Here is an 8038-nt window from a genome sequence, read left to right on the forward strand (position 1 = left end):
GAGCCCATAGGCTGACTGTCAGTACCAGCCTCTCCTCCTAGTTATAACAACATATGGTGCTCTCACCGTGATTGGAGCCTTGTCTAGACTAGAGAAAATTGCCTAAAGGACCTGACATCAATAAGGAAATTTTTAAAAGGGAGGAGGACCTTCAAGGCCATTGCATTTAGAGTCGGAGAGCATATGGAAATACCAAAGCCTCAGTGGCACTGGTCCAGCAGGATGCAGTGAGCTGTGTGCTGAAATAAGGTCAAAACCCTAAGATTAAGAGTTTTACCTGAAATCACTGCAACACTGTGAATGGGTTTTAAGTGGAGGAATGATACAAAAGAGGCTTTCCCTTAAGTTTTTTTTTTTTTTTTTAATTAAGTCTCTGCTTCTCACCTTCTTTTCCTGTGTTCGCCTCTTCCCAATAAAACGTGTGTTCAAATGGGGACCTCGTTAAGTAAAATTCTCTTCTTGGTAATTGTCAGAGATTTCTCTGCCCTGGTTGGTGGGAGATGCGATGATTTTCTCTGTCCCTGGTCTCTCACACCCCATCAGTAAGCTTAGACTTGAACTGCTAAAGTTGGTTGGGCCTAACTAGCTGATATGGAAACTATTGTACACCTCTCATGTAGCTCCCATTTCCCCCTTACATATCGTTTTTATTACTCACCTGCATTCCACAATGCTGTCAGATTGCCCGCTACTCACAATGCCTCATTTCTCTGGCAATAAAGTGATGTTCATGTCACCAACAACCATGCTGACTGCAGCTGAGCTTCTCTGTAGAGCCTGGGAAACTCCCAGCAGAAGGTCCAATGTTGGGTTTGGAGGAGCCCAGACACTGGCATTGCCGAGAATCACCATGCAATTTGTAAGGGTACTGGGTGGAAAAACAAAGGAAGAGGGTCATGATCTGCCAGTCCAGCCCACAAAGTCAATTCTGGAGACAAATATGGCTGTGCATGTACTGTCAAGATCCCTCTTCTGGCTAGGACTGTATTTGATGTTGGTATGAAATGTTCAAAGCCCCTGGTTCACAGTTTACAAAGTGGAGTTGTCTTTGATGGGCCATCCCTTCAGAATAAAAGTCCTGTTTTGTTTGTACAGATAAAGTGAGGCTTCAGAAACTGGGCTTCACCCTGTCTGTGCTGTGATCTAACCACAACATATCAAATTATGGCCATTGCCTTCCTTGGTGTTGGGACTTAGACCCTGGCCCATTGCAAGCTCTACTAAGAACTGCACACAATTCATTTATACAGAGTGGGTAAGCTATACTGCTGTCATCAGACCCCAAAAAACTCACAGTCACTCAAAGGTTAATAATCAAGTTTGGAAGGTGCTTGCCAATCTGCACACACTGACCCTGCCACAAAGCTCCAAGCCCAAAGCTAGCCCTCCCCACAGGCAGCATGCCCAATCACATCCAGTTGACCCAACTAATGCAAACATGGCAATAATTTATTTCAGTTCAAAGAAATGCAAATTGGGTTAATATCCCTTTCTCTGAACCATCGCATATTCAGTGCAAACCAATTCATTTCCACAGCAGTGAATTTTTCTAGAAACAAATGATACTCTGCTCCGCACAATTGAAACTCGCACATTTTTTAATGTAACAAACATTTATAAACCACCCATTGCTCCCCCATTCCTCCTTCCTAAAAATACCCACTGCAGCACCAACTTAGAGCATGCAGCCTGGCATCCCAAAGTGCCGTATTGTATTTATATAATGGGACTGTTTCAATCCAGTCATCAAATTACCCTGTTTATTATTATCCCCATTTTACAGATAAAGAAACTAGGACACAAGGAGGTCAGCTGACCTGACTTCCCCAAGTCCCACATCAGGGTTGAAACGGAGAATGTTTCCAGGCTTCCAAATCCAGGCAAAAGCAGAGGCAAGGCTAGGTTACTTTTAGAAAAGTGAAGCATTTAGGGGTGCCAGTGCCTCCTGTCCCTTATGGGAGTGATTCAGACATGAATGACTCAAAACACAGTGAGGGGACTTCCTACCCACCTCCCGTAGCATGTCAGTCACACTGAACAGATCTGTATGACTACATTAAGAATTCTGAGATGGCAAAGGGAGATCTTGAAAAAACTGTGTCCACATAGAACCAGCCTGACAGTCTGGGGACATCAGCCTTAGCAGAAGCTGACCACTTCTTGTACACAGGGTTCAGCCTTCCCAGCCGTTACATTACATTTCTAAATCCTTTCCCTCATCCCATGTTCTAGGCCAGTTGCTTGTAGACCATGAAACCTCCCTTGGGCAGTGGTTCTGCTGGTTCTAATTGCCACCAATTACCTCAGCGCTGCCCCTCTATCCAGATTATCCCATTTACAACAGGTCAACTTACCATAGTTCCAATTCATAGTGGTGCAGAAGAAAAACACACTCTCATAGAACTGAATTTAGGTCTCCTTCCCAGCTAACAATATGCAGAAAACGTCCTTCTACCAATGCTGACCGTAGAGGCACAGGTTCAAGACAGCTCCATGAACCCAAGAGAAGACAACCCATCTGTTGACATTTCAGACTCCTCTTTCCTTTACCTGTAAAACAGGGATGATAACAGACAGGATGGCTTGATGCCAGGTCACCAAATTGTCCCCATTGCATAAATGCAATATGGCAGCTTAGAATGACTAACTGCAGGCTGTAGTGCTAAGGCATTCCATAGGTTAAATATAGTAAAGATATCTTCAGCTTATAATGATTTCAGTTGCAATGGTTTGGGAGTAAGGAGCCTCAACCTGTTTGAAACATGCATAAGTAATTTAACCTGAGAGCATGGATCTTAATTTAAATAACTAAACCCTGAAAGCAAGAATAGATTTGGCCCTCTTCCAACTTTACAGGTAAGAATCTGGAAACTCCTTGGGGTCAGCCAAGGTGCCATGTCCAGGCAGGTTCCTCCTACCCTTGAGCTGCCCCTGATCCGCCGGCTGCAGGTTCATTTTGTCTTTGACACCCCCACATGCACACCTGCATGGAGCGTGCACCTATGGAGGTGAAGATCGAGGTCTCCAATGCCCTGGGCCTGGATGGGGTCAGCCAGCGGTTGTGTGGGATCGAGCACATCAGCACTCTCCCACAGCAGGGTGAGTTATTAATAAACACGCTGCTTCGAGCATTTGCTCACGATTGTTTGATATTTCAGTTTTCAGTAATTTTCTCAGTTAATAATTTATTAAATGGATTATTTGTCATTTCAATTTATTAAAAATTGATAAAGGGTTCATTTCTTTTTTTCCCAAGCTAGGACACAGGAGATATATACAGGCCAGAGCTCCAATTAAAGGCCCCATAATCTATTTCCTTTCCTTTTTCCTATGTAGACACCACCAAGAAAGGACCCAAAGGTTCCTGTCCTGCTGTCAGTTGGGTGATAGGACTGAAGAGTCATGTACCCACCACTCCAACTGTCTCCACACCAGGAATTCTTAGCTAATTTGTTCCAGCCGTGGAGAAAGCAGCTCTCAGCCTCATGCTTCTCAGGCCAATGGTAAAAAGGCCTAACACACCACTCAACAGGATAATTTACAGGCATCCTCAATATGGTCAACTGCTGTCTGCTTTCCCTGGGGCAAAGCCAACCCTGGCAGGCATGTATCCAACCATAGATGCTACAGGTGAATTTGCACCTTCAATATTCTGATCACCTTGCTTGCATTTAAGGAATGAGCAAGCAAAGACACGCGAACAAAGTAAGTTCATGAGACAGGTTTCTGGGTTTTGCCTCTGCTTCATTCACCGTGTCCTCCCTTCCTCCACCCAACACCTGCTCTTGTTTGTTTCACTCTTTTCACTCTCTCAATGACTACTCCGTTCTGCTTTTCCTTCTCCAGTTCCTGGCTATTCATTCCTCTTTCCTATCACTCTCTTTATGTGCTTTCTCCCTTCAACTCCTTTCCTTTGTTCTCTTGCCCCGTGGCCTCTATTGTTTCACAAGGGCTTAAGGTCCTCCCATGCTTCTCCTGTCTGTGAACATGGCCTCATTGTAATGGCCATGGAGATGTGTCAGAAGTGTCCTGGGACCAGAACAGCTTTTTAGTTGTTTCCAGGCAGAGAGCTGAGTCCTGAAGCCAGGACATATGCATGGGTTCTACCCTCTGCTCTCAGGATATTCACAGCCAGAAGAAATAAGAGTGTCTTCTGGACCAAAGATGGTCCCAGTAATGGTCAACCCAGGCCTCAATAGATACACAAGGGGCAGAAAGAGGAGAAAATCCTTGATTGGCAGGTGGGTGCCTGAAAAACTACAGCTCTCAAAGTCACTTTAACCAAGAGCATATACGGTCATCATTTTGTCATCTCTATCTGCGTTTGCGGGCTCCTCCAGATCCCGTGTGTCATTGCTTTCCAGAGCACTTTTCCCCAGGATGAGTTTAATGGCCTTATAAAAGTCACATTGTGCACAAATTGGGAAGTTTCTGAAGCACCAAGCCAGCTCTCATGCAAATACACTCGCAAAGTTCCCGCAGCCGAGCGGAGAAGGCAATTCCAGACACAAAAACATCCTTGGGTAAATTACTTCCTATTAGTATGTCACATATTTCTTAGATATGACTGTAGTTCCAGGAGGTGACAGCAGCAGTTGACAATAAAACTTTGCACTCTTTTTTATTTATATTTTCTCAGCCTTTCTATTTTGTTTCTTCATTTTTGCTGTTTTATTTTTCTTTCTTTCCCTTCCATAGTGCATAACAACACATCTGGCTCCTTATCTTGACTTTGGGGAAACAATGACCCGAAAGCTTGCTGGATTCCCTCTTTGTGGAGAAAATATCCAATGCTAAGAACCAAGAATGAACTTGCTATGAAGGGTGCCCTAGTATCATTTAGACAGAAAACTAGAGTGCTCCCACAATTCTTCAAATTCTTCCCTTAAGCACAACTTTCTGGCCTCGCTTCAAAACCATATTCTCCACTCAGCCCCTAAGACATGAAGGTGAAAGAGAAAAAGAGCGTGCTGGTTCGTGTTTAGTTCCTGGTTATGCCCTACCAAGTACAATAGTCAATCAGGCCTGTGCAAACACTGACATTGTCATCCACGAAGTTCATATTCAAAAGCCACACAATCAAATTACAAAAAAAAAAAGAAAAAAAGAAAGAAAAGAAAAGAAAAGAAAAGAAAAGAAAAGAAAAGAAAAGAAAAGAAAATCTCCAAGCAGTCACCACATGCTAACAAATAAAAATGCCAGTATCAAAACTGGGTTACCTTTTTTTGTTGAGTTGTGATCAGTGAGGTACCATAACTCTATTTCAAATACTGTAGGCTATTGCCATTACTCTTGGTGACCCTCCAGATGTTTATGGAAAGACCTATGGCTAAAGATGACACACAGTGCTGTAAGGTGTATAAGGTCTCATCAGGTGCTATGAACACTACTGGAAGAGACAATTTTGCCCATGGGTGAAGCCTGTAATCTACAGTAATGACCAGCTTGGAAAAATATACTCCCTGGTGTAATAGTGGTATGAGTGTCACAGAAGAAATCAACCAATTCCCTATTAGGTCTAAAGCCCACTTCATGACATAGAACCCATACCTGGTACCATTATTGAAGCCAAGAAGCTATATCCAGATAGGTCACAGGCCCTAGGAGACAACGTACTACTATGATTCTGCTAAAAATTATAATATTAAAAAGACATTAAAATTGCTCCTAATGACTTTTTGCTATACCCGTAGGTTAGTGTATCTCTCAATTCTCTAAGAGAAGCTTCTTCATACATTAAACGTAATTGAAACAGAGACACACAACTGGTCAATAGGCAGACAATAAGTGAAGTGATTAACCATAAATAGGACATCTTTTATATCATGCTCCTTCTCTCAAGGCTCTGGAATAATTGCAGAAGAAGAAGAGACAGAAAAAATTATAAGAGCTAGAGGTAGTTAATGACTACAAAGAAGGAGCATTTCTTGACATAGCAGGGCAGTTACAAGAATGAACTCACAACATCTGTAAGAGCATGCAGAGGACCTGTGCAAGCTCAAGTCACACTAAATTCTAGCATTGCATAGGGGAAATGAACATGAATTCCTACCCTCAACTGAGGAGCTTTTGGTATTTGATAATTTATGGAAGAAGAAGGGTGAGTTTTCCTTAAGAGTGTGACCCTAGAAAGTCTGCAAGGCTTCAGGTTGGGCTCCACTTCCAAGATATTTGTGCAACTGAGTTTGAGGCTTTAAGAGAGCTGAGAGAGAGACAAGAGAGAGAGAGAGAGAGAGAGAGAGAGAGAGAGAACATAAACTTGGATGTAAAGTGATAGATCTAAGAGGGATTGGAAAGGGGATGAAAATGATAAAAATATATGAAACTGTCAAATGAATACAAATATAATTTTTTTCTATTCCTTTTTTATATTCTTTTTTTAATTTTTAATTTTTTATTTATTTATTTATTTATTTATTTATTCTGTTAGGGTTTGCTTTCTTCTTTTTTTTATTTTATTTTTCTTTTTAGTTACATTTTGTTAACTCTGTGTCCCAGCTGTATCCCGCTCCCTCATTCCCTCCCCAACCCCACACTCCCTCCCTGGTCTCCTCCCTGCCCCTTTCCAAGTCCCCTGATAGGGGAGGACCTCCTCCCCTTTCATCTGACCCTGTTTTATCAGGTATCTATGGATATAACCTAGAACTTCTGCTCGGATGTGGCCTGTGGTAGCTCAGTAACCAAGTAGTTTTCCAAAGTAAGGGGAACAGGGACTATTTCTAACAGGATCTCAAGGGCAGGCTGTTTGACCCCCCCCCCCAGGGGAGGAGCAGTCTGTTAGGCCACAGAGGAGGACTTTGCAGCCAGCCCTGAAGATACAAATATAATTTTAACATCTCATAATATCTTAAATAATTTTATGATGTTGTGTTGGGCCACATTCATAGCCTGGGAAACTGGTTTTCATATAATATAGACAGTGAGTAACCAAATGACTATGTTAGCAGAAACATGATGTACTAACTAAACTGAAGGAGATTGAATCACATGAAGAGATGCTGGGAGCAGAAGCCAGGCTTTTGCTACAGGCAGAGCACAGAGACGTTAGGAACTCCACTCCACACTGAGAAAAAGATGATCTTTTCCTACATTTTGTCGAGATACAGAATGAGAAGTAAAGCTCTGGCTAAAGAATCCAGCAGGAATTTGATAATGCCAGTGAAAATATTGTCACAATACCTTAACAAGTCCCTCCAGCCCAGGATGTTTCCTGTTTCGGGGCTTTGGACTCTGGTAAAATGTGTGAGTGCCTCTAGCTTATGCTAACAACCACCATATTGAGTCCCAGTCCCTCATCTTGAGCCCTAGACTATATTCAAGGGCAGACATGACCACCTCCCTCCATACCATACACCTGCCAAACACATGGACACTTGGCGAACTCTGTGTCCTCCAGAGATGTTTCCAAACATGCCAAACTCTTCAGCTTTATAACCTGGTACCCCCTCCTGCAGTATGAAAGATTCAGAAAGTCATGCTGTCTATCTGAGCTTTGGATCTCTGGCCATATGGACCTCAACTCTCTGATTCCAACTCTCTCAGATCCACAATTCCTGTGGTCCTCACCCCAGCATGAAATCTAGTGGTAGCCCTTCTCCTGCTTCTTCCCAACTGAGTTCAACTCATTCTGATTCTGAGACATTCAACTCTAAACAGTCACCTTGCTCATGTTCACAGAAGAAGAAGAGGGTTGGCTGCCCCTGAGTGTTTTAGTCCTGCCCCTGGACAAAGCAGAGAATCTAGTCTCTAAATGAAACAGAAGACAGGAGGAAATGGATCATTAAAATTCTTTCCTGAAAGTGTAAATATTTGAGTCTGGTATCCAGAACCCATGTTTAAAAAATAAAAAATAAAAATAAAAACAGGAGTTGTACTGCACATACTTATAATCCCTGCACTGGGAAGGTAGGGACAGGTGGGTCCATGGGTCTTGTTCTTAATCAACCTAAAGCAGTTTGTGAGTTCTAGGTAAAAGTGAGAGGTTTTGTCTTAAGAAAGAAAGAAAGAAAGAAAGAAAGAAAGAAAGAAAGAAAGAAAG

General features: G+C 42.6%; 1 long non-coding RNA gene across 1 annotated transcript in view; it reads right to left on the bottom strand.

The window, feature by feature from the left end:
* Positions 1-664: 664 nt before the first annotated feature.
* The window catches only part of LOC129689945 (uncharacterized), a 37469-nt gene continuing 30095 nt past the window's right edge, over positions 665-8038 (bottom strand). Inside the window, exons 2-3 of the long non-coding RNA XR_008722210.1 lie at positions 2355-2550; positions 665-868 (exon numbers count right to left, since the gene is read on the bottom strand). This is a non-coding gene — a long non-coding RNA (uncharacterized LOC129689945). The remainder of the gene's footprint in view (positions 869-2354; positions 2551-8038) is intronic.

The sequence above is a fragment of the Psammomys obesus genome, unplaced genomic scaffold (genome assembly GCF_907164565.1).
Source record: "Psammomys obesus unplaced genomic scaffold, mPsaObe1.curated_primary_1811, whole genome shotgun sequence".
NCBI lineage: Eukaryota > Metazoa > Chordata > Mammalia > Rodentia > Muridae > Psammomys > Psammomys obesus.